The sequence below is a fragment of the Gadus morhua genome, chromosome 2, assembly GCF_902167405.1.
Source record: "Gadus morhua chromosome 2, gadMor3.0, whole genome shotgun sequence".
NCBI classification, from domain to species: domain Eukaryota; kingdom Metazoa; phylum Chordata; class Actinopteri; order Gadiformes; family Gadidae; genus Gadus; species Gadus morhua.
Genome location: NC_044049.1, coordinates 18,214,072 through 18,241,820, shown reverse-complemented (window position 1 = coordinate 18,241,820; position 27,749 = coordinate 18,214,072). Strand labels below are relative to the sequence as shown.

The 27,749-nt window shown below is 42.4% G+C and overlaps 2 long non-coding RNA genes across 2 annotated transcripts; both read right to left on the bottom strand.

The window, feature by feature from the left end:
- Positions 1-967: 967 nt before the first annotated feature.
- LOC115556908 (uncharacterized) lies at positions 968-1,566 on the bottom strand. Its single transcript, XR_003979143.1, has 3 exons — positions 1,200-1,566; positions 1,085-1,105; positions 968-1,001 (listed from the first exon to the last, which is right to left on the bottom strand). It is a non-coding gene; the product is annotated as an uncharacterized LOC115556908 (long non-coding RNA).
- Positions 1,567-19,333: 17,767 nt separating this feature from the next.
- On the bottom strand, positions 19,334-24,000 carry LOC115560301 (uncharacterized). Its single transcript, XR_003979737.1, has 3 exons — positions 23,657-24,000; positions 23,428-23,477; positions 19,334-20,138 (listed from the first exon to the last, which is right to left on the bottom strand). It is a non-coding gene; the product is annotated as an uncharacterized LOC115560301 (long non-coding RNA).
- Positions 24,001-27,749: the final 3,749 nt, after the last annotated feature.

Below are 27,749 nucleotides of genomic sequence, written 5' to 3'. Positions count from 1 at the left end.
TACTTAGGCTAAGAGAACTGGTCTGTCGCTCATTTCATTTGGAAATAAATGTCCCAGACAGAGTCTGGAGGAAGAATGGAGAGGCACAGCATCCAAGTTGCTTGAAGTCCAGTGTGAAGTTTTCAGTCAGTGATGATTTGGGGAGCCACGTCATTTTCTGGTGTTGTTCTACCTTGCTTTATCAAGTCCAAAGTCAACGCAGCTGCCCACCAGGACGTTAGAGCAGTTAATGCTCCCTTCTGCTGATTAGCTTTATGGAGATGCTGATTTGATTTTCCAGCAGTCTCCACTGTCAAAGTACCAATCCCTGGTTTAATGACCATAGGATTACTGGGCTTGATTGGCCAGCAGACTCGCCTGATTTGAACCTCATAAAAAATGTATATCTGGGGTATTATCAAGAGGAAGATGAGACCCGAGACCCGACAATGCAGATTTGCTGAAAGCTGCTATCGAAACCACCTGGGCTCCATAACACCTCAGCAGGGCCACAGGCTGATCGACTCCGTGCCACATTGATGAAGTCATTCATGCAAAAGGAGCCTCAAACAAGATCTGAGCACACATACAAGAACATACCTTTCACAAGGCCGACATTTCCGAATTAAAAATGTATTTCTTACTGGTCTTATGTGATATTGTAATTAACATAATATAAATATAATATAACAATTATATTATTATTTTCAAATTAATTAACTATTCCACAATATTCTAGTTCATTGAGATGCACCTGTAAGTGTCCCAGAGGCTTCACCCTCTCTCGGACATGGACCGCTGGTCAGACGGAGCTCCACACATCCACACATTGTGATGCTATAGTAAGTTTTTACAAAAGCACATACTTCAAGTTGCCCGAGAAGTTTGACTCGGCTCCTCATACAGCCAATGAAGATAACTTTATGAATAAATGAAGAATCAGCCATTGTTAAGATAACCTTGTTAAGTGTTGAGAAATACCACTTACCCCCAATTAATGTTGATCCAAGCATTTTTAAGAGCTGTGGGATATCGATGTCTGGCATTAGAATGTTGTTCAGCACAACTGAATAGTCTTTAAAATTGTAAAAAATATTTAACTTACGTGCTGATTTCTTGCAAGTTTCTTAATTTTTAAACAACAACAGAAAAAAAATATATCAGAGACCAAACAGGTTATAATATACATTGAAATTTGGTTCAGAAATTTGATTAATTACCTGAAGCGTCACAGAACTTCTCAACGAAATTCCACATGTTTGATGCCAAGCCCTGAATCAACCGCACTGACCTCCTTTATAGACCAGCAATTTACTTAATAAACATAAACCATAAACAGGTGCGGCAGGAAGGAGGGGGCTTGTTTTCGTCTCGTGATTGGGTCCAATGGGTCCAACAGTGACTCTCGTTTCCATGGTTTCCCCCGCCGTTCCCTCCGCACCGCCGTAGTATCGCCGGGTCCCGTGTTCCAGCCCTTCACCGCCTCAAGCCATTGGTTAAAAACCGTCCAACTTCATTAGGTAGACGTTCATTAATTTTGTAGTCACACATCCAACGACTGGAAGTTGAAATAAATAGTTAAACACTGCAAACACAATAACATGCAAGTAAAACCAAAAACAATAAAATTTAACACAATGCATGCAATCTGTAATTTTTAATTTAAGCACTGCTATAATGATCAACAATTTTTATTGATTGCACTACTGTTAGATGTTTAACTGCATTTTGTTGTACTGGTTGTCCTTACGTGCAATGACAATCAAGATAAATCTAATCTAATCTAATCTCTAGCAGCAGGAACACAAGGTTTTGGAACCAAATGCAAACAGAGGAATGAGGATTAAATAAAGACAATTTAAAACACAGCTCCAAGATCTCAAAGAGAAAATACCCCATGAGGACTTAATAGTTTGGAAACTTCAACAGCAAAGGCACATGACAACAATGAGGAAACAAATGAAGGGAACTGAGGGAGGTTACTAAGGGAGGTCACTAAGGAAGGTAACTGGTGTCTACAGGGAGGATCTGCTGAGGGAATGAGTCACGAGGGGGTAGAGGGACGAGGATGTTCATCTGAGGGGAACCAAGTAAACGCAGACGGGAGCGGCAGGATCTGTAGAGCAGGGGGAGGAGACTGAGGACCCCTGGTGGACAGGAGGAGAGTCTGAGGACACCTGGTGGACGGGAGGAGGAGAGTCTTAGGACCCCTGGTGGACAGGAGAAGAGTCTAAGGACACCTGGTGGACAGGAGGAGGAGAGTCTGAGGACACCTGGGTAACCCTTTTACAATGCCCAAATTACTAGGTACTTACCTGGTAATTATATAAATCATAGATATTATTGGGTAATTACCACTGGTAATAAGAAGGTAAATACAGATGAACTGAAGTACTAAGATAAACCTCCACTATTACCCATCAACTCAACTTGTTTTAGGATGGTAATAACTCAGATATAATTGTTTACTTCCTAGGAAAGTAGGCAACCAATTCTTAATAACAACTCTTTTATTACCCATCAATTCAAGTTACAATTGTAGTTATCCAAGGTTTATGTTGGTAACAGCCCAGGTTTAATTATGTACTATCTAGAAATAAACATAGTACTTTCCAATAAATTACTATTTCTTATTTAGTTATTGTTCATAGCCACACCCATTTATAAAAGGTTTATTCGATTTACCTCAGAAACGACTGAATTGTTTTTATGTAATTTGAAAAATTACAGCAATACTTACCTCGTAACAACCTCTGCAGGAACAGTTTCCGCGAGCGTCATGGTGCATCTTCTTAAATACTGGGCACGAAGCCTTGTTTGTGTGAGGGTCGGGATTATTGCCATTGCCTTGCAGGGGTAACACAGTTCTTAGTCTGGAGAGGACTGAGTGGGACAGGATCTAGGTCCCCCACACCCAATGCCTATGGCTTCAATGTCCAGGTGAGTGAACATGTTGTGCGCTGTTTAGCCGTTTAGATCAACGGTAGCCTTCTAGACGGGGTAATGTAGGATTCAGGATGTCCTGAGGGACCGCCGAAAGTGTGCCTACCCCCAGGTAAGTAGCCCAATACATTAAACGCAGCACATATTTCTGAGAAATGGCTCAAAAGACACTTGCCAACATTCAACACAGTCTTTCTTTCTTTTTATTTATTATACAGGAAAGTATTAAAAGTAACAAAGTTACAATTTAAAACGGGCCTGTCTCAGTAAAATAGCTGATTTCCAGCAGGTTCCTGTTCTGCAGCACATATAACATGTAACAGGGACAAGGCACATCACACGTCACATTTACATGATACAACACATAACAGGGACATAGCACGTCAGACATCAGTAGGACAATCATATAGACAGCAGACTGAGCACAGACAGTGATCTATATAAGTCAGTGTATGCAAGTGTATGTGGTGAGTAGCAACAGTCTATAAGCTTTTTTGAACTGTGTGATGGATTGTAATACTCTAATGTGATGGGGAATGCCATTCCAGACTTTGGTGAAAGTATGGATGAAGGACCTCTGCCCATAGCCGTTATTGTATGCGGGCAGTGGGTGGAGGGCCATGGAGACAGATCTAGTGACTCGCACTTGGGGCATGTTATGGGTATATGATATGGGTAAACGGAAGTGACAGCGATGCAAAATCATCTCGCAAGACATGGTACTGGTTTACTTCTGCGTATATGTGTGTGTGAGCGAACACACCCGGTGCCTTTTTTGTTTAATTATCTGTATGTGTATGAGTATGTATGCCTGGTGCTTTTGTGTGTGTATGGTTGTATGGATGAGTGTTTTCCCAGTGCAACTACTTGAAAATCCAATTATTATGAAATATGGGTTTTGTTGACTTCAATAATGATGGAGATACACAGCAATGTACTGATATTGGTAGCAATGTCACATGTAATGTCTATGACCCAGAGCATTTAAAACCTGTCTATGATCAGCATAACTACTCTCTGCTGCATCTTAATATCAGAAGCCTTAGTAAACACTATGATGATTTAACTTCATTACTCACCACCACAGGTTGTAGCTTCGATATTATTGGATGCAGTGAATCTTGGCTCAATGATTACTCATGTGTAGACTTATTTAACCTTGACGGGTATACCCTACATTTTAAGAACAGACCCAATAGAAGAGGTGGAGGTGTTTGCCTTTATGTAAAAAATAGTCTTTTTGTAAAAGTTTGTGATTTTGATATTGATGATGATCACTCTGAATCTTTATTTATTGAAATTAACACTAAGGATAAAAACCTAATTGTTGGTGTAATCTATCGTCCACCAGATTCCATCTTCTACACCTTTAGAGGTAAACTGGAAGACTTGTTACACAAACTGAACAAGTCAAACAAAGACTGTATCATTCTCGGTGAATTCAATCTTGACATATCCAAGAATGATGCAGCAAAACATGATTTCATTAATACTATGCACTCCTCTTCCTTCTTCCCCACTATCAACACATTCACCAGAGTCACACAGACCTCCAGCTCCATCATCGATAACTTCATTACCAACATTCGGAACACCATGTTAGTGACAGGAGTGGTACGGTCTGACATCACTGACCACTTTCCCATAGCATTCTTTTATGGCTCAGCCAAAATGTACTCGATCCCACACCCTAAAACTAAAAAATGTAAAATTATAAATGAGATAACATTACAGCTGTTAAATGCTAACCTGCTAACCAAGCCATGGGAGACCATTTACAACTGTACCACTCCTGACGCTGCATATGACAATTTGATAAAATACATCAATGACTCCATCGAGGTTTCTATCCCTGTGAAATCGGTCAGATGCCGGACCACTGCCCAAAATCCCTGGATAACTAAGGGAATTGTAAAATCCATCAAACATAAGAATAAACTTTATAAGTGCTACCTCACAAATCCAAGTACTGAAACTAAAAAGAAATACTCTACTTATAGAAACAAGCTCACTCACATAATTAGAAAGAGTAAGAGTAACCATTACACTGAACTTCTCAATTCATCACGGGGTGACTGCAAGAGGATGTGGAAAGTCTTAAGTGGAGTCCTAAACAAGGGTTGTAAACCTATTGTTCTTCCAGTCACTGGAGACATCGAAGAAGACCTCCCTACAAATTTTAACAACTACTTTGTTTCTATTGGGGAAAATCTCGCTGCCCCCATCAGACAACCCCAGGGGGTACATTTTCAACAATACTTAACTGGCAATTACTTACACTCCTTTTTCTTGAAGCCAACAGACAGTACTGAACTTTTCGAGATAATTATGGGCTTATAGACCTCAAATACAGCTGGTATTGATGGTATTAGTAGTAAAATTCTGAAAACTATTGTCGATGTGATCTTGGAGCCGCTCGCTCATTGCATTAACCTCTCTCTTACAACAGGGGTCGTGCCAAAAATGGCTAAAATTGCAAAGGTCATACCAATTTTTAAATCAGGAGACAAGAAAATCATGAGCAATTATCGCCCCATATCACTATTACCAACTCTCTCCACTCTTACCAAGTATTTGAAAAGGTTGTATATAACAGACTGAATGGCTATCTTGAAAAATTCAACATTCTTGTTCCATCTCAGTTTGGCTTCAGGAAAAAGAGCACCACCTGTATGGCTATACTTGACCTTGTTGAAAAAATCAATGACTGTATTGATGAAGGTAAATTTGGAATAGGTATTTTCCTTGATCTATCAAAGGCCTTTGATACTATTGATTTTAAGATACTACTGAACAAACTACACCACTATGGTATCAGAGGCCTCGCCCTTGATTGGTTCAAAAGCTATCTCTATGACCGTCAACAGTATGTTTTTGCAAATAACTGTAGCTCATCCTGCAAGCACATAAACTATGGGGTCCCCCAGGGGTCAATTTTGGGGCCACTCTTATTTATCCTTTACATCAATGATTTTGTAAATTCCACCAATATCTTTCATAAAGTAATTTTTGCTGACGATACAAATCTCTTCACCTCACACAGAAACCTACTCACTCTCCAAGACACTGTAAACACAGGGTTAATCAAAGTGGATGCCTGGTTTAAATGTAACAAACTTTCACTCAATGTTAATAAAACTAATTATATGTTATTTTGCTCAAACAGAAAGAAAATCAATACTGAACTGGTACATATCAATATTGACAATCAGGAGATCATAAGGGTAAGCTCCACAAGATTCCTGGGGGTCCACATTGATGAATTTGTCAACTTCAAATATCACATTGATCATCTGACAAAGAAATTATCAAAATATGTTGGTCTTTCCTACAAACTCAGACATTCTCTACCATTATCTGCTTTACTCACTATGTACAAAACCCTTTTTGAACTGCATCTGAATTACTGTAATGTCATATGGTCCAATACCTTTTAAAACTTGAGTCTACAAAAGAAAGTCATACGTGCTATGTCCTGGGCTGCAGTAAATACTCCAACTCACCCGCTTTTCCGCTGCCATGGTCTTCTAAGACTCACTGAATTCAATCTCTTCCATAATGCTTGCCTAATGTTTGAAGTCATAAATGGCCTAAACCCCAGACTGACCGGCCTGCTCCCTATCTGCCACCACCAGCACCAACACCGAACCAGGAACAAACACCTGGTAACGGTTAAACAACAGCGTTTACATTGTACGGGTATGAGTGTTGCCTGCAAGGGGCCACAGATCTGGAACAGACTTGATGAGGATCTAAAGAAGCTGTGCTCTCTGTCCGCTTTTAAAAAAAACCTAAAAGCATATTTACTGGCTACCTATTTATAATGTACCCTAACAATATGATGGATGTACTGGGATTATTATTACTGTATGATTGATTGTATGTATTTGTATGTTTGTTTTGTCGGCACTGTTAAGTTAAATGTACTGTATGATTGATTGTATGTATTTGTATGCTTGATTGTCTGCACTATTTATGTTTTCTTGCATGGTACCACATTGTGCATCGCTAAATTGATTGATATTGCTTTCATTAACCTTGGGCCCCCGCCAAAAATCTTTCAATAGCTTATTTTGGGGGACCCATTCATGCATGCATGCATGCATGTATGTATGTATGTATGTATGTATGTATGTATGTATGTATGTATGTATGTATGTATGTATGTATGTATGTATGTATGTATGTATGTATGTATGTATGTATGTATGTATGTATGTATGAATAAATAAACTTGAAACTTGAAACTTGTTGGTAAGAGGGAGATGAGTGTTTGTGAGGTGCTGTGTTGGAGTTGAAAATAAAATGTGATAGCATGACTGTAAATACAATTTTGAAAGGACAGAGCGTGTGATTGAATGAGTGCAGTGCAGTGGTGTGTCCATTTCGGAAGATTGCTGTGGTTCTTTAAAGCTTGGTTGTATAGCCGTGCGATGGGTTAAGTAAATGCCTTGTCGGTGAGAGACCATATTGGTAAACAGTAGGAAATGGTTGAGAATACAATCACATGCATGCAGGTAGGTTTTGGAAACAGTAGAGGATAGGTATGGTCTAATCTTGTTACATACATATAGTTTCTGATTTCACTTTTTAGTTAACTTGGAGGTGTGTTCACGGTAAGTGAGGTGTGAGTCAAGTAACACACCCAGATACTTATATGTTTTGGCGATGACAAGATTTTAATTTGAAAAGATGATGGGACTGGTAAAGGACAGATTGACAAGCGTCTTCCACAATCCCGAACAACTGTGTCCCGTGGTCCTTCTCTACCCATCACACCAACAATCAAACACAACGCAGAGTCCAAGGGTCATAGAGAGGCAGCGGGACATTTGGGTTACATCTTTGGTGCCGTGACCCGGATTGTGGTGCTCCGAGACCGCAAAGAAACTGACCGACGGCAACATCCCCCACTTTGCTAAGGTATTGAACTGTTTTGCCATTTCTGAGTGGACACGGTGTTGGACCAAGCGACTATCGCCTGTGAAGCTGTGTTGGCAGGATGCAAACCTTCTGCAATATATAAGGCTCTTTAAAGGCTGTTACGAACCTTGGTTTGCTGTGTTCATTTGAGGATTTTTTCTTCTTTTCTGTTACCAAGACACGTAAATTGTGATTCTGTGTGAACGTTCTGTGACTGATATTAAGCTGTTGTTGGTTTATTTCATTGTTATTGGGATAGAGCTGTGTTCTTGATTTAATTGACTTGAAGTGAAAAAAAAAGAATGTGGTGTTAATGTAGATTCCCCATCCGAGCCCGAGGGCCCCTCTGCTGTGGCAACAGGTCTCCAACATTCCCCAATGCCTGAAACAAGCCACGACTATGGTCCTCCATCCCCCCTTTTGAGTCATGGCGCAACAGCTGACGGGCACACAGTAAACCATCACCAATCAGTGAGGCCGAAGACTACCAACCGATCCATAAGGTTTGCAAATGCTCCTCTACAGTCTCACACTCAAGACCATCAGACCAGCTGGAACCCCACAGATTCAGGAGCAGGCTCACAGCCTACCCAACAACCCCCAATTATATCACATTATACCAATCACTGTAGTACTCCAGCTTATAGGTACACATCACCAGGCTCTGGAGCCTCAATGCAGGCACCCCCACTCTGCCTTGACAACAGCCGTGGTGCGAGACCAAGTTACCAGACCAACAGGTCAGATTACAGCCTGTCCAGTGTAACCTCTCTAGTGCCCCAGGCCGCGGTCCAGTCACCGATGGTCTCTGCACCCCTTCCTCAAGCCAGCGTGCTTGATTCCACAACCATGCTGCCACCTCAAAGCTTCTCACGCCCCGGCTTCCCGGAGATGCAAGCTGTACAGCAGCCCACTAATCATCCAATTACCCCCCCTTATCCAATCTATACTGTTCAGCCTAACTCCCTGGCCTACACCAGTTATGCATATCCCACCCAAGCACCCCAAGTACCCCTGCCAAGCTTTCGACCACCCCAAGTAATGAACTTTACGAGTAACCCCCATGCTGCTGGCCAGATTATGGACCTAACCCCCAAATGCATATGTCACAATCTACAGTTCAAATTCCACTGGATGTAACTTATGCAGCTATTGACCACACAGCTCCTACCCATGCCCCTGCCCCAGCCTATCTACCAACATCTGCATCATACCCTCAAGCCGGCATGTATCCCAATGTCTTCCCCCAGCCCACACCCTTTTATCCATCATCCATCCCACATATGCACCCGGTCTTTCTGAGCCACTACAAAGACCACCTAGCAGAGCTCTCACCAACCCGGACCTTCCACCGGCTGCCTATGGTGGTTTCATGCACTCACCAGGTGAAAAATGTCCAAGTCTTCACTGGTAAGCAGACAGCAAAATTCTGGTAGAGGACTGGGTCTGTGACATGCAGTATCTCCTGGAGGCAGTTAAGCTCCCCATGCACCTTCGCTTCTCTACTGTTGTGCGACACCTGAGTGGTGAGGCCAGGAAGCTGGTTCTGAATCTACATCCCAATGACTAAACCCCTGAGAAAGCATTTAGGGAAATGAAGGCGGAGTATGGGGACTCACACAGCTCCATAGATCCACTAGCTGACTTCTATGAGCGTAGCCAGAGGACAGGAGAGTCGCCCTGCTCTTATGCTATTGCACTGGAGGCAAAGCTGCGGGCTGTGGAAGAAAGTCAAATAGGGGGGAGACCTTTCCCAGACCGTGATAGTAAACTCACCCGACAGTTTTTAAGAGGGCTTAATGATGAGGAGGTCTACGTAAGGATTGCACCGATGAAGCCCAGGCTTTGGAGTTTCCGAGAGCTACAAGATGAGCTCTGGAACCTAGCAAAAGAGACTAAAAAGTTCCAGTCGCTACATAAGGCAAAGAAAACATATGCACAGGTGCATGTTACACCAGAGGGTGGAACAAATGTGAGGACGGAAAGGACAAAGCATAACACAGAGTGGTCAGAGTTGACAGAGATGGTCAAGAGATTGGCTGCTAATCAAGAGGAGCAGATGGCCAAGCTGTCTCGCCTGGAATCAAAAATTGATGCCCCACCCACTGTTCCCCTCTTAAGAGTCCAGGCACCTACTGGCACTGCAAACCAGAACTCAAGTTTTGCATGCTACCGGTGTGGGATGCAAGGTTATACAGCCCGTGTCTGCAGAGCGGTGCTCCCTGATCCAAATCTATCCTGGACTCGCCAACAACAGCCTATGACAGGGGAAACTGTAACCCACTTCAAGGTATGTACACGTCTGGACCTCCAGGTTCTGAGGAGCTGGGAGTATAGCAATAACCAGGGCACACAGGTAGTTGTAGTTAAATGTGCATTTTTAATTTGAAACTGAACATTGTGCACATAATATACAATTGCAACCTATGGGCCCAAAAAACACGAATAAAATAAAATATCTCATTTGAGTATTGTTCTTTGTTGCTTCGCAACTTCAATCAGTGTCCGAGTCAATTTGTTAAGGGAATAGTCAAGTCAGGGAATGTGCTCAGGGAAGGCGTTTGTTGGTGTCGATCAGGGAGACTGACCACAATCCTACCACCGGGTCCGTTGGAATGATGATAGAGGATCACAATTGGACTGGGAAGCTCGCCATCAATTTATCCGTTCATCAACCGCCATTGTACACCGAGGCTGGAAGTCTTTCACATCCAGGCAAAACACCTGACCTGTATTTGCAAAACAGGTTTTATAGTCCAGATTCTTATACAAATTCTCATGCAATTGCAATAATATTAAAAGACAGTGTTGTACAACATAAATGTATCCTTTCACAAAGAAAAGTATAGTTAGATAGTAACTACAGTTACATGAAAATAAAAGTCTTATATTGTCAAAATATATAATTTTTACCATAAGAATTTCTATGACATGTAAGAATAAAATCACGTTTGACCAATGGATTAACTTATTTATGGAAAACACACTAACTTGTACAGTATAATGTATAAACCTTGTTCAAATTGTCTCATTTTGTAATCCCTTTTTAACATAGGATTTTAGATTGTAAATAAAATAGATTAATTACATTGTTTTAAATAACAAAAATAACAGCTTTGCTCCTTTTACCCTTTGTGAGTAACTTACAATGATAAGATTTATCTTTAAATTGCTTATAACTTTGACCCACAGTCAGATTCAGTGAATGTAACTAGTTTACCACAGTGTAATTTATCCACATTACACTTTTTTTAATGACAGTGTCTGTCACCATGAAAATGTGGAAAATAACCGAAATGATACACTAGCATGGCTGCAAAAAGGACACCTTAGTTAACACGAGTAGATGGAAACAGGTGCGTGCTAGCTTATCAAGATTTACAGTTTTTAGGGGTCCAAGCCAACAGGTTGGATCCCGATTGTTTATGTAAGGATTTTTTAGGGGTCCAAGCCAACAGGTTGGATCCCTATTGTTTTTGTAAGGATTTTTTTTATTAGGGGTCCAAGCCAACAGGTTGGATCCCTATTGTTTTTGTAAGGATTATTAGGGGTCCAAGCCAACAGGTTGGATCCCTATTGTTTTTGTAAGGATTTTTATTATTTTTAGGGGTCCAAGCCAACAGGTTGGATCCCTATTGTTTTTGTAAGGATTTTTTAGGGGTCCAAGCCAACAGGTTGGATCCCTATTGTTTTTGTAAGGATTCTTTTTATTAGGGGTCCAAGCCAACAGGTTGGATCCCTATTGTTTTTGTAAGGATTATTTTTAGGGGTCCAAGCCAACAGGTTGGATCCCTATTGTTTTTGTAAGGATTATTAGGGGTCCAAGCCAACAGGTTGGATCCCTATTGTTTTTGTAAGGATTTTTCTTCCTATTATTATTATTCCCAGCTAGAAGTGGTACCACAACCCAAACCGTAAATGGTGCCGACACGCCAATTGCATGACTAGATCCAGGTCGGTGAGGTGACGGCAGACGACAAAATCCAGACATGCCGGCCACTAGGTGGCGCTATACCAAGGAATACGCGTTTGGGGCTATAACTCCCACACCGAACCTTCCACAGTCAAAAACTTGTACCCACATAATCACTGGAGTCTGCTGCATCTTTTGACATAGGCCACGCCCATTTGCGTCTATAATTTTTTTTCGCAAAATCGCGAAAACCGCAAAACTGCGGTACTCCTCCCACATTTCTTGACCAATCGACACCAAACTTTGCACACGACATCGTCAGACGTACACGAAAAGAAAAACTCAAACACTTTTTGATCCGACCTTCGACTACGAAACGGTAGCGTTTTGAATATTGGTTTATTAGCTAAATTAGACGTGGAATATCAAAAATCCAAAGAAATCCAAAATTAGACATCGGATCGAGTCCACATTTTACACACATGTTGGTGCTAACCTTAATGTCGTTCGATAAAAATTTCGGAAAATTTCGCCATTAGGGGGCGCAATAAACAAGGAAATTGTATATCTTCTACAAAATTTCGCCGCGAAAACGCTACACTGACTTCTCGCTACTCCTACCACAGTCAAATCCTTTGTATCCACAGGTTCAGGGTAGCGTTTTGAACACATGCTTCGCTTTGTGCCGGCGAAACGCACATTTCTTGTCGCGTTGTGCCGGCGAAATGCACACTTCTTGGACCCCTGCATAACTGCTTGCAGTTCTAGTTATTATTATTAGGGGTCCAAGCCAACAGGTTGGATCCCTATTGTTTTTGTAAGGATTTTTAGGGGTCCAAGCCAACAGGTTGGATCCCTATTGTTTTTGTAAGGATTTTTCCTATTATTAGGGGTCCAAGCCAACAGGTTGGATCCCTATTGTTTTTGTAAGGATTTTTAGGGGTCCAAGCCAACAGGTTGGATCCCTATTGTTTTTGTAGTGTTTATTAGGGGTCCAAGCCAACAGGTTGGATCCCTATTGTTTTTGTAGTGTTTATTATTATTAGGGGTCCAAGCCAACAGGTTGGATCCCTATTGTTTTTGTAAGGATTTTTATTATTATTATACTTACCCCCCTGAAACTATGCCCACACCCCAAACCGTAAATGGTGCCGACACGCGAATTGCATGACTAGATCCAGATCTCTTCGGACTACGCAGACGACAAAATCCAGACATGCCGGCCACTAGGTGGCGCTATACCAAGGAATACGCGTTTGGGGCTATAACTCCCACACCGAACGTCCCACAGTCAAAAACTTGTACGCACATATTCACTGGAGTCTGCTGCATCTTTTGGCATAGGCCACGCCCATTTGCGTCTGGAATTTTTTTTCGCAAAATCGCGAAAACCGCAAAACCCTACTCCTCCCACATTTCTTGACCAATCGACACCAAACTTTGCACAAGGCATCTTCAGACGCACACGCAAAGAACGCTGGAACACTTTTTTGATCCGACCTTCGACGACGAAACGGTAGCGTTTTGAATATTGGTTTATGAGCTAAATTAGACGTGGAAAATCAAAAATGCAAAGAAATCCAAAATTAGACATCGGAACGAGTCCAAATTTTACACACATGTTGGTGCTAACCTTAATGTCGTACGATAAAAATTTCGGAAAATTTCGCCATTAGGGGGCGCAATAAACTACGAAATTGTATATCTTCTAATTGGCCAAAGGAATGTTCTTCAAACAATGAGGGAACCATCAAGGGGCAAACCCGAGTCTATATAAAAATTATGGTCAAGAATTATTAATGTGGGCGGGAGTTATTTGGAAAAGGAAAATTGTCTTTGGAAAATTTCGCCACAAGAGGGCGCAAAAAAACGACGAAATAATACATCTCCTAATTGGCCAATGGAATGTTCTGAAAACGCGTTTTGGGCTATAACTCCCACACCGAACCTCCCACAGTCAAAACCTTCATATCCACAGATTCACTGGAGTCAGCTGCATCTTTTGGCGTACGCCGTTTCTCAATTTCGAACACATGCTTCGCGTTGTGCCGGCGAAATGCACACTTCTTGGACCCCTGCATAACTGCTTGCAGTTCTAGTTATTATACTTACCTCCCTAAAAGTGTGCCCACAGCCCAAACCGTAAATGGTGCCGACACGCCAATTGCATGACTAGATCCAGATCCGTGGGGACTACGCAGACGACAAAATCCAGACATGCCGGCCACTAGGTGGCGCTATACCAAGGAATACGCGTTTGGGGCTATAACTCCCACACCGAAACTCCCACAGTCAAAAACTTGTACGCACATATGCACTGGAGTCTGCTGCATCTTTTGGCATAGGCCACGCCCATTTGCGTCTAGAATTTTTTTTCGCAAAATCACAAAAACCGCAAAACTGTTTTTTCCCTACTCCTCCCACATTTCTTGACCAATCGACACCAAACTTTGCACACGGCATCTTCAGACGCACACGCAAAGAATCCTTGAACACTTTTTTGATCCGACCCTTGACGACGAAACGGTAGCGTTTTGAACATTGGTTTATTAGCTACGTTTTACGCCGAAACGCAAAAATTCAAAAAATACCAAAATTAGACATCGGATCAAGCCCAAATTTTAGACGCATGTCGGTGTTACCCTTAATGGCGTTCAATAAAAAAAACGGAATTTTTCGCCATTAGGGGGCGCAATAAACGAGGAAATTGTATATCTTCTAATTGGCCAGAGGAATGTTCTTCAAACTATAAGGGAACCATCAAGGGGCAAACCCGAGTCTATATAGAAAATATGGCCAAGAATTATTAATGTGGGCGGGAGTTATTTGGCAAAGGAAAATTGTCTTTGGAAAATGTCGCCACAGGGCGGCGCCAAAAAACGACGACATTGTCTATCTCCTATTTGGCCAATGGAATGTTCTGAAAACGAGTTTTAGGCTATAACTCCCACACCGAAGCTCCCACAGTCAAAACCTTTATATCCACAGGTTCAGGGTAGCGATTTGAATACTTGCTTCGCGTTCTGCCGGCGAAACGCACATTTCTTGTCGCGTTGTGCCGGCGAAATGCACACTTCTTGGACCCCTGCATAACTGCTTGCAGTTCTAGTTATTATTATTATTATACTTCCTACCAAGAAAGTGGTACCACAGCCCAGACCGTAAATGGTGCCGACACGCCAATTGCATGAATAGATCCAGGTCCCTGAAGACTATGCAGACGACAAAATCCAGGCATGCCGGCCACTAGGTGGCGCTATACCAAGGAATACGCGTTTGGGGCTATAACTCCCACACCGAACCTCCCACATTCAAAAACTTGTACCCACACATTCACTGGAGTCTGCTGCACCTTTTGGCATAGGCCACGCCCATTTGCGTCTATAATTTTTTTTCGCAAAATCGCGAAAACCGCAAAACTGTTTTTTCTCGAGTTATGTGTATATTTGGAAGTCTGTGTGTCTGGGTTCTGAAATACAGGGAGCCAGTCCCTAGCAAAACAATTAAATATTTTTTGATTCACCAACATTAATAGTTTAAACGATCTGTAAAAGTTTACATTTGTACTAAATTTGTTCTTCCTCTTCAGGCCTTTGCAACCCAAACAGTGATGGATGCCCGGCATTCATCAATTTAATTGTTTACATTTCTTAATATTCTCTCTCTCTCTCTTCAGGAAATAGCAGTATATGCAGTAACGAATGCCTAACGCTCAGACATTATGTTTTTCAAGGTTGCTGGGCCCTTCTGTCTATTTTCATGCGTTTTGTGTATCAAAACAGGAGTGCAATAGACACGGGTTGTGTCATGCACATTGATATTAGGGAACCAGAATGGTTCAAATAGACACGGGGTTCAACTGCTAAAATAATGTTTGATTAATAAATAATGCACATGGTTTTAACCGGTGCACAAGGCGGGAGTTAGCTCAACTGCTGTAGTTCAATTACAATAACATTTGTTTCAACAGATAACTTCTGAATTTTTCTTTTAGGTTCAGTTTTTGTTTTGTTTATAGAATATCACCATATATTTAATACCCAGATGTGCATAATTGTTGTAGGTTTGGATGACTCTTTATTCTACCTAGTTTTAGACGGTTTTGATTGACCTAGCTCAAGTTTCACCAGGTGTCAGACGTAGGATTATAGCACTTCCTGGGAGCCCCCGAGCCACACGTCGACTGCACCAGGTGTCAAGACGTAGGATTGTGGCACTCCTTGGGAGCCTCCGAGCCACACGTTAATCGAATAATCGTTCCTGCAGTGTTCTGAGGTGGTAACGGTGGGGCTCAATGGGAGGCTCCGGGAGAATTAACAATCGCGGGCTCACACTGGGAGTGGTGACGGTGGGGCTCATGGGGAGGCCCCGGGAGAGTTGTCAAATCACGGGCTCACACAGGGAGAAATCGAGTGGGTCGGTAAGTCAGAGGGTTGAATTAATGTATCGATTTGATGTTGACCAACAGAAAACTAGATAATTATAATAATAAATACTGTTCATGTAATGGTATAGTTAGGTCTGGGACCTGCGTAGCTAAAAAAACTGTTTTGGAAATAGTAATGGACGTGTCCGGGACATGCATAGCTATAAAATAAGTAAAGATAAAACTGGGTTTTACTTTACTTCACTTTGCTAAGACATATGCACGTTTGATGTGGTATGCAAAAGGTGGCGCAATAGGATGTTGTGCAGAGAATAAGGCGTATGCACGTTTGATGTGGTATGCGATGTACATAGGAGTGACACAAAGTGTGGACAACATCAATTGCGAGCAATAGGTGGAATAAATGAAGATTAGGTCATCCAATATACATAGTTAGTGTAGGACAATCGGGTAGTATGAAGAAGGTAACTGTTATTATGAGATACGGTTAACACAGAAGTGATATTGAACATGCAAATTTCAACATTGTTATTTCCCTTTTATATCTTTTTGGTTGCACTACGGCGTTGTTAGGTATGGTTGTCATTCAATGCGCATGCGCATGCGCAAGGAGGGATGTAGTGTGAAATTAAATCAAAGTAGATCCTGTAAAACAATTAAAATTAGTATTAAAGGAAATATGTTTTTGAACAACTAACTGCTGTACATGAGTTTGTATTTCTGCAATAGAAACAAAAGTTCCAGAACCAGATGCAAACACACCCGGAGCCTACAAACTACCACCGCCGAGCAAGGACTAACAGTCACATGAGGAGATCAAATAACAGCAGGATTTGAATCGGCTCCGGATGGGGTGGTGGCCTGGATTACAATCCCTCAGGTTCGAATTGGCAGAGAACTCCGGCATGAATGACCCTTTCACAGGATGGATGGAGAATGTTTTGGAGGTGGAAAGGCATGATCCAGTAAGTGCCCGTCGCGGGAATAAATGCAGAGACCGTGTTAATTGTCACCGGCTGCCGTTGTATTCCCTGTGCACGAGGGCTACTGCATCTGCTGATCACCACAGCAGTGGGCGCTACAGAAGCGCCAAGTGCCATTCAGGCTTACATGGGGATCAGATACGATCCGATGAAAGTGAACGATAAATCACCTGAGGGGCCCGACCCTATCCAGCTGTAATATGTAGAATAGTCAAACACCTATACTATTCTAGTAGAATCGCCTGTATATAAGATAATCAATATCCCAGATTTACTTGAATAACAAATTTTAAAACAACCATACTAGGCTATGTTTGTTATTGTGTAGTGTTGCTTGGTTGCGAGTGCAACCCGTTATTTCTGAATCGCTGCATTGATAATGGTACTGTTGATCTTCTTTGAGACGGTTGTTTACAGGCCACCTGTTGCTGACAAGACGACGACGGAAAACCTGTTTGGAGGCTCCCGTGATGTAAAAGTAACCTCTCTGTGAGCTGAGCCCTTGACAAGGAGGGACGAGTCTTGGGTTCATGAATTACAGGCCCGACGGCGACAGAAGAAACAATGGCTACGATAATAACAACGCCCAAAACCACCCACATTTAACAGCGCACCAATACACGAAGATCACCTGAACCACCCAAATCCATGCTAGCCTATCAATCATTTTGAATTTTTAAAATTGTATTATGACTACCAATTTTTACTTTACTTTTGCACATGTTGAAAATGTTATGACCTTGTTGCACATAACCAAAAGTATTAGCTCAGGATTTCTATGGATACTTTTGTTTGTGTGCTGTTTGACCATATGATTGTATGATAACAAGATATATGTTCGTTGTTGTATTGTTAAATAATGACCTGTATTTCCTATGAGACCCACAATGTGAATACCGTTTCAGTATTATGGGACGCGTAGTGGTTTTTCTCTATTCGATAGAGTTATTCCCACACGGTTGATGGTGTTGATGAATTATCCTACTTTGACTATGTTTTCGGTGTGGTAAATGGTGTTTATGATTTAAAATATTATTGTATGGTCATCTAAGATGACCAAGGAGGGATTGTTACGTATTTTAAGTACACAAGCTGTATTTCCCTCACTTGTCCACTAGGAAGTAGGACCAAACATATAAGCTGCGTTACCCTCACATAGCCACAAGGGGAGCAAGACCTTATGGAAGGCTGCTCCCCCTTCACCTTTATTTAAGTGAAGAAGCCGAAGCCATAACGTCACCCCGGCCACGCCCACTAGGCCACGCCCACTGCATAGGCCACACCCACTTGACGTCCTGTACGAAGGACGTCGAGTGAACAGGGCAGAGATCAATAGGTAGACGGCGCAGATAGCCACCCGGGCCTAAGCCCGGGGGGCTTGAAGTAGATCACGGTATTTTCCTCTCACACGTGTTAGATACAATTCCCTCCGTAGTCTCCATTTACCATACCGAAACATGCCGACGACTTTAATAAATGAAGTGAGTTAAAAGCAACCCGGGATTGGACAACTTTCTTCAAGAATATGCAACACCACTTTCCAGTATCGTCAGAGCCCGAGTCGCGTCACAGTGCTTAACTTTGAATACGTGATCGGATTGGATGACGGATCCGTCGCTGCCGAAAAAGTTGAACATTTTTCAACTTCTTGACGGAGCCGAAGGCTCCAACGGAACGGACGGATCCACAATGCATTGTGCGTCCGTCCCCATTCAAAGTCAATGGGGATCAGTCAACGGACGGAGGTAGTGGGCACGGGGCGTTAGGGTTAGCTATGTATGACAGTTAACAATGTTGGTGTATTACAATTCATTATTTGAGTAAACTACTCCAACTTCGTTGCTGGTCGATATGTAAACATTTACTTTTATATAAATTATTGATTGCATTTTTCGTAAATAGTTAGTTGGAAGGAATCTGTTTCTTAAGCAATAACATTGAACTGTATTTCTCTAGGCCTACATACGTTTACTATGTTACCATGGTATTATTTGGGGCAATCTTACATATTTATGAAGTTTCCAGATCAATAAAGTTCTATCTCTTTTTATTTGAACTGCCTGTATGTCCTCTTGATTATAGTATTACAGTGTGTACCTTGGTTATCAGCTATCATAGAATGGTGTCCAAATGGCTGCATGTGTAAGAAATAGGATTTGAACCAAGTGTTATAATAAAAAAAGCTTTTATTACAAGACCCCCCCACCCGATATTTTAACAAAACACTTTTTTTTTCTTTTTTTTGGCTGTTTGGCTGGGGCAGAAGAGTGGAAGGGGAAACAAAGACAGGTTAAGAAGAAGTAAGGAAAGGAATGAGAGGAAGAACAGTGAAATGAATGAACAGTGTGATAAACACAAATGATTACCAAAAAGGTTATAATTACTGATTTATCAAATACGCAGAGAAGAGCATCATCGAATAAAGATTGAGGACCTGGATTATATTTTACAGTATTGAAAACTGTTGAAATTACAATTCAGAGTGGAGAAGGCTGAAGGCATTGGCCCTAAAAGTGTCAGTCTCACCCACTCTGGATTATCGCTTTAAGAGACTGTGAAATGCTTTTTAAAAAAATGTAATTTCCCCTATTGGTGAAATGAACCTTGTCTTTTAAGTATAAACCATAGCAGTTAAACCTTATTCCATGATGCTCTACGCTGTTGCGTCCTAGCTCTACACTAACAAATGCGTTCATCACACTGTTCACCCATTTCCTAGGGTGGTTTAGCTTCCTCGTTGATGTTAGAGTAGACGATCTGCATTGCTGGGAACTGCCGGTGGAGGTACTGCAGGTCCTGCTTCATTGCGGCAACAACCTCAACTCCCTCCAGGCGTCCGAGGTCGTTGCCGCCACAGTGGATGAGCAGGACATCCGGGGCTGTTCTTCCTCTCAGGGACTGCAGGAAGAAAGGGATGAGGCCTCTAGGCCAAGGTGGGGGCCACAGGTTTCCCTGGCTCTCTCCTCTCCACGGCGGACGTAGCTGTCCCCGATAATCCACACTTCCGGCCCTAAAGATTACAAAACACAGATTACTATACATGTAACAGAGCGAGGGGACTGTTAATTTATAGAACAATATAGCTTAATATATCCTATTCATACAGTCATTAGCTTATGTCATATGCAGTATTTGTATGAATTCAGTAAACATTAGGGCTGTAAAGGTACGGCCACACCAACCGCGTTACTCGCGTTAGGGGCGTTGAAAATCGGCATTTTTGCATAGGGAACCATTGGTCTAGGCGCGGAACACGCGTTGAAGCGTTGCGTTGGGGGAGTTACGCCCCGTGCCCACTACCTCCGTCCGTTGCGTGATCCCCATTGACTTTAATGGGGACGGACGCGCAATGCATTGTGGATCCGTCCGTTGCGTTGGAGCCTTCGGCTGAATCAAGAAGTTGAAAAATGTTCAACTTTTTCGGCAGCGACGGATCCGTCATCCAATCAGATCGCGTCTGCAAATTTAAGCACTGTGACGCGACTCGGGCTCTGACGATACTGGAAAGCGGGAAAGCGGGTCATCTTGCATCGCAACAAGCAGGAAGTAGCGGGAAGAACCCGGCGAAGCGATTTGATTGGCTGACGGATGCCTCTGCAAAGACTACTCCCCCATCAGTCAGCCACGCCTTCCCACGTCCGTTGACTGAAGGAGGTAGTGGGCACGGGGCGTTAGACGCGGCAGTTGCACGTAATTACGCACGTAAACGCAGTAACGCGCCCAACGCACCAACGCCCGGAGTTCAGAAAACTGAACTTTCAACGCTCCAACGCGTGACGCTTAGCCGCGGTAGCCAATCAGCGTGGAGCTTGACCCGACGTCACTGGCAGAGAGTACTGAGCTTGCACAGAAGCATACGGCCGACATCTTTCTTTATTCTGGGTGGAAATAGTAACATAGTTACGCCATTAAATGCGTTTATGGAAACATTTCTAGCGAGAAATGTGCATTTTACTTTCATAATGTTCGCTCGGTGAATGTGAAGGATGTTTGGTTTGATAGTTATGACGAAGATGGAACGCTCCGTTCACTTGCATGGACAGAGTCTCTGGTTGCTAAGCAACCTCAACGTCTTGGCGGACTATATCTCTGCTGATCAACACTGCGATTGCTGGAAACACACCAGACACTCCATGTGAAGTTATTTAACCCGATTATTGTTATTTATATCCGAGATTATTTAATCTAACCCGATCTAAGCTCTATCATGCACCCAAACACGGCGGCGTTTGGGTTTCCTACCTCGGACTCCAGCGCAGCCACGGCCGACATCTTTCTTTATTCTGGGTGGAAATAGTTACATAGTTACGCCATTAAATGCGTTTATGGAAACATTTTTAGCGAGAATTGTGCATTTTACTTTCATAATGTTCGCTCGGTGAATGTGAAGGATGTTTGGTTTGATAGTTATGACGAAGAGGGAACGCTCCGTTCACTTGCATGGACATGGACTCATCTAGCTGCGTTGGCGCATTGAAGCGTTGGAAGCGTTGAACGACCACACACTGGTCAAGGGTCAGGTTAGGCGCGGTACTCGCGTTATCCAACGCGAGTAACGCGGTTGGTGTGGCCGCACCATAACGCGCGTATCGAAACCGAAATCGCGACTCTCAGAGCCACGAACCTGTCTGGCGGTGTGAGAAGGCAGAAGTGCGATACGCCCCTTCTAACTCTCCGGTCAAATTGTCCGATTGAAATTTGCTAATAATTTGTCTAAATAATAGTCTGCTGACACCGCCCCCTCTTACACCGGGATTCCACCGGACGCGTTACGGCAACGTTACGGCTGCGGCACGTCTTGGCCGCGGTCACCGCAGCAGATGGGTTCCATTCTAATCAATGAGACCATTTCCACCAGGCGCGGCTGCGGAACGTCTCAGCAGCGTCCCAGGAGCGGCGTGCCGCGCCGCAGCGCTATCATTCCGTAGCATTCCTATTTTTGCCGCGAGCCGCTGCTCAACCGCGTCAATTTCAACAGAGCAGATCGATCAGGGCAGGAAGTGAAAAAGTAAAAGCCATAGAGCATTCCGCTCAATTTTCAAAATAAAACACAATAAATAAAACACCAACATTATTACGTCATGACCGGTGGCACCAGGTCAGCAGTCAATCAATCAAAGGGTCTCAAATCATCCTTTTTATAAGAACAATGTCAGAAAGGACAAAGCCTGGCATTTAATTGCAGTAGTTTTGGGAGTGGAAGGTGAGTACATTAGGTTTAGGATTATCGCGGGATCTCGTGATCTCGCGTGAATACGGCTGGCTCGCAAGGCAGCGTTGCGCTGCCGTAACGCGCCCGGTGGAAATGCAAGCAGGGCAAAGTCGCGGCCAAGACGTGCCGCAGCCGTAACGTTGCCGTAACGCGTCCGGTGGAAGCAGGCCGTTATCGATGCCGTAATTATGCGACCAGATGCCCTCTCTGTGATGACAGCTCTCCGTGGCTACGGAGGATTGCATTTCTCCACAGCCGTCGAAGTCCTCATGCGATATCAACGACATTTATCCAGAGTGGGCCAAGCACGAAAAAAATTGCCTTTGTGATCCCTGTCTCTATTGTTTTGTGTGATTTGCCCGGCAGTTTGTCTGCTTATAGGTCGGAATGAAGCGGCCACCGATTATTGACAGGATGGGTAGGCCTACTTTATTCTACCGGACTCGTTCGCCTCTTCACTAGACGCTAACGCTACCGCTCGCTCTCCTCGCTCGTCCACTCACTCGCTGACGTCACTCACACACACACACACACGCACTCTGCCATTCTCGCGCACACATAGGCCTACGCTACTCGTAACACTATGCCTCGTTATTGCGACGTACATGTTTTTTCCCATCTATTGAAAGTTAGGATATTAAACATGTTGCATTCTATACGGCCTCATTATTTAAGCTACATAGTCTAATAAGAAGCGCTAATAGGATATTTGACTAAACCAACCAAACTAGTTGAGGGTTTTGCCTACCTGCAAGCATCCTCCAACTGCAATCTTTGGTTATTTATTTATTAATTTAGCTATACTTCAATAGTATTCTTTCTGTTCAAATCTGTTCAGTGTTCCAAATTATTTGTTATTAAATGTTACATTAATTTAATTGTTATATTGTTGTTTAAATAAAAAAGAAATCGTGGGATGTATCGAACTGTGGGTCAAAAATCATGATACAAACCGAAACGTGAGTTTGTGTATTGTTACAGCCCTAGTAAACATGTAATTCTAATCATTTGTCATATTAGGGGACACACAGACAATACAAAATGATGTTCTGTGAATATATTCTCCTTAGTCAAGCTAAATACTTACTTTTAATAGGGGTTGTCCAGCCCTTGTCTTTTCCATTTGATTTGCAATAGCTACAATATAAATATAAGAAAAAAGGATTAAGGTACCCAGCAAACATCCACTGTAGACATCCAATGGTAGCTTACTTTAATATTTCTGGAGAGCTGTAATGTTTTACATTATTTAACATTATAGATTTCTATTAAGAAATATATTTCATGCAAAACTCATAAGAAACTTTAAAATGTACCTTTTCGATTTCGATGAGCCGACGATGCGCATATGAAACTAGCAGTGAGAGTGGTGGATGGATCCGTTCTCTATAAATAGATGATCATGCAAACATTTCGGCCTTTCCACCAAACTCACTTGAGAAGATAGTCATCGATCATTCAATGCGAAAATGACTGGTTGTGTTGCTATCAACTGCGTGAATCGATCGGAATCCAAGATAGCACTTTACAGGTATGTGAAAGATCATTTCTAAACTAATAATTAATAATTAAAAAAATAGTTAACTAGTAAACATTAGCTTAAAGTTAGATCTAAGTTAGCCTTAGCCATCATGTTAGTGATGCAGTTTTAAACTTTTGATTGAAGTGATGTACCAATTTGTGATATACACACTATTCTATATTGTTGTTGCAATCTCACATTTTATTTGTTGGATCGTTGAAGATCAAAAAGATAACCTTAATGTTCACACTGACTCCTACAGATTAAATTAAATATTATAGCCTACTAATGGCCATTGCAAACTATTGGGGGAGTACCAGAATGCCATCACGTGTGTCTTAAAAGCAATGGAAAGGGCAAACGACATTTATTATATTTTATTATATTGTTCTGTTATTACTCGGATATGAATGGAATTTGTTTATTTCTGTTCCACTGATTATTTTATTAAATACATGAAATGAAATGTGCAGCAGAATTGTCCTTTTACTTAACTTTATTTATTTAGCACCTTTCATGACATACAATGCAGCTCAAAGTGCTTTGCACAACAAGAGACAGGTGTCTTTTTAGAGGAGGCCGGATTTTAAAAAAAAAAAGTAGGTGAATATTGGGTGTGTTAACTTGAAATTTCACTAATAATATTTTTTCAGTACACGATAGTATCCCTTCCTATTGTTTTTTACAATAACTTTGAAATATCCTTGAAGGTAATAGACATAATTTCTCCACTGGCTCCCGCTCCGACAGAAGAAAAGGCTCCGCCAGTGGGTGAAAAACATGAACCGCAAGAAGTGGGTACCAAATGTGTACAGCATTTCACAGAGGACTGCTTCACCATCAAACGCAGACTCAAACCACATGCGGTCCCCACCCTTTTCGGCAAGCCTGAATCACCATCTAAGGTAAGGGGAGAGGTAAGTAATGTGTATCAAGAACACAATTACTGCCCAGTCTTTTTAGGTGTTGCAGCTGTTGTTGATGATGAGGTACAGGTTAATGTTTCGGAAGCCACAGAGGTTACAGGTATTGTTGATGAAGCTGTTGAGGTACAGGTTAATGTTTCTGAAGCCACAGCATCAACCAGTGCTGAGCATCATTATGCAGTTGTAAAATCTCCTCTATCCTTCAAAAGGCTGGCTGAAAAAAAACTGGGATCCATTAGAAAAAAACTTGTGGTGCAGCAGAAGAGTAGGAAATTGAAGATAAAAGTTTCCTGCCTAACTCAGGTCATCACTTCTCTCAAAGAGAAGCTGCTAATTTTTAGTGGCTGTGCAGAGATGCTGGAGAACTCCTTCAGTGGAGTCCATAAGACCTTGCTCTCCAGAAGGGCGAAAGGTAAAAGATCGAAAGTGTCGGAGGAGTTGCGTTCATTTGCTACAGAATGCGATGACTATGCACTGCTATTCCGCCAAAGCTTATAGTTTTGTGTGTAAAGTTTTTGACCTTGTAATGCCCCATCTTGACACCATCCGGACGTGGTACAGCCACATTTCTGCGGATCCCGGTTTTACAAAGCCTGCCTTCTCTGCTCTTGCATGTCATGTGCAGAACAGAAAAGTTGAAGGAAAGGAGACCCTGTGTGCTCTCATGTTGGATGAAGTGGCCATTCGAAAGCACGTGGAATATGCAGCTGGAAGATTCCATGGATATGTGGACCTTGGCTGTGGCACTGTTGATGACAGTGTACCACCAGCCAAAGATGCCTTGGTCCTCATGGTTGTAGCCATCAACGGCTACAATCTCCTGGAAAATCCCTGTTGCCTATTTCCTCATTAATGGAATGACTGGTGAAGAGCGTGCCAACATCATCAGGGAATGCCTTCATCGACTCCATGCCACCGGAGTTTGTACAGTCTCCTTGACGTGCGATGGACCATCATGCCACTTTTCCATGCTGAGAGCCCTGGGAGCAACATTGGATGTCAATAACATGAGATCCTCTTTTGCACATCCTGCTGATCCAACACAATTGGTCCATGTGCTGCTGGATGTTTGCCATATGTTGAAGCTGCTCAGAAACACATTGGCTGACGGACGTTTACTCCGAACTCCAAATGGAGAAATCTGTTGGAAATACATTGAGGAGTTGAATAAACTTCAAGAGATGGAGGGACTACGACTTGGAAACAAGTTAAAAATGGCTCATGTACGGTGGGAGAAACAGAAGATGGTGAAGCTTGCAGCTCAGGTGTTCAGCAGCAGATGCTCTTGAGTACTGTAACACACAGTTGCATCTTCCACAGTTCAGCGGGTGCGAGGAGACAGGGAAGTTCCTGAGAACCATTGATGCCGCCTTCGATGTCCTTAATAGCAGGAACCCTTTGGGGAAGGGGTCCAAAGCCCTTCCCCAACTACACAAAAACTTGTGTAGTTGGCTTTATTGCCAGTTGCGCAAGTGCATGGAATATTTTCCTTCCAAATGCACCATGCCGTTACCTCCTCACCTACAAGCTGAGCCAAGATCACCTTGAGCTGTTCTTCTCCTGTCAGAGAGCACGTGGTGGATTCAACAACAATCCCACATCAAGACAGTTTACAGCTGCCTACAAGCGTCTTCTTTTGAAGTCCCAAGTCAAGACAGGAACAGGCAACTGCATCCTACGTGATAATACCACCATCATGGATCTCACACCTGCTGCAGCGAACACCTTGCGCAGGTTTGATGCACCTTGTGGAGCTTTCTGACCATGAATACCAGCTCTGCCCAAATGTTGATACCATGTCCGACTACAAGGATGCTGCAATCAACTACATGGCTGGCTTTGTGGTCAAAAATCTAAAGGAAAGGCATACCTGCATGCCTTGCGCTGACGCTCTTTCTCCATCAACCGTACATCCCTTCATTCTCTTGAAGAATCGTGGAAGTTTGGCAAAACCATCTGCCGGGATAGTTACTGTGTGCAGGGAACCGGAGCGTTGCTTTCAGAGATTTTTGAGAACAACTTCCGGCAAACCTCCCCAGGGACATGGTATAACATCAGCCATTGTCACTCAAGTACTGAAATACAGTGCTCGTAAGACATTGTTCCCAGAGCTGCACAATCACATGTTCGAAACCACTGTTGACGACAATCACGTACATCTTCTGGTTAAAATGGCATCCTCTTTATATTGTAAGATAAGGATGAACCATCTGGCAAGACGGGCAACAGAGAGTCTGCATAAGGACTCTGTTAGACATAAATTCACAAAGCTCATCCATTTTCATCACCAGTAAACCACATTACTGGGAAGGATAGGTTAGATAGATAGATACCAAACATACATAATAACAACAAAAAAAAGCACCCCTAATTGTAACAATTGGAGTTAAACCATGTAAAAATAGAAACAAAAACTAAGTTATACAATGAGATTTTAATTTAACCTTGCAAAGATTGTAAATAAGATTTAGAAAAGATAATTGTTGTCAACAGTGGAACATGTAGAGCATATCTCAAACCACCCTCCAGCCAATGAGATCTGTATTTGTACAGTTTGGTGTTCAGTGTAATACTTGGAGCTTGCATGACGGAGCACAAGTTGGCACAAAGCACTCAAAACTGTAAAAATACATTGTTCAATTGTAGACTTGGAGCTTGCCTAACGGAGCACAAGGCATAGTTGAATAGTACATTTATTTTTGAACAGCACATCACACATGTAATTTTTGTAAATGTAAATTTATGCCCATCACTAACTTGCAAGTTGAGTTAAGCTTTGTCTATTATTATTTTTATTTTCTTCCCTTATTATCTTAATGTTATGTGTATGTTGGTTTTAAGATAAAACAAGAAAAACAAAAAAATATCTATGGAGTTTGTGATGTGAGTCTTTGGTCTCGTATGTATATGCATGTTTCATGTATTTATGTGTTTTTTACATGTTGTGACTGTCAGAGTTTG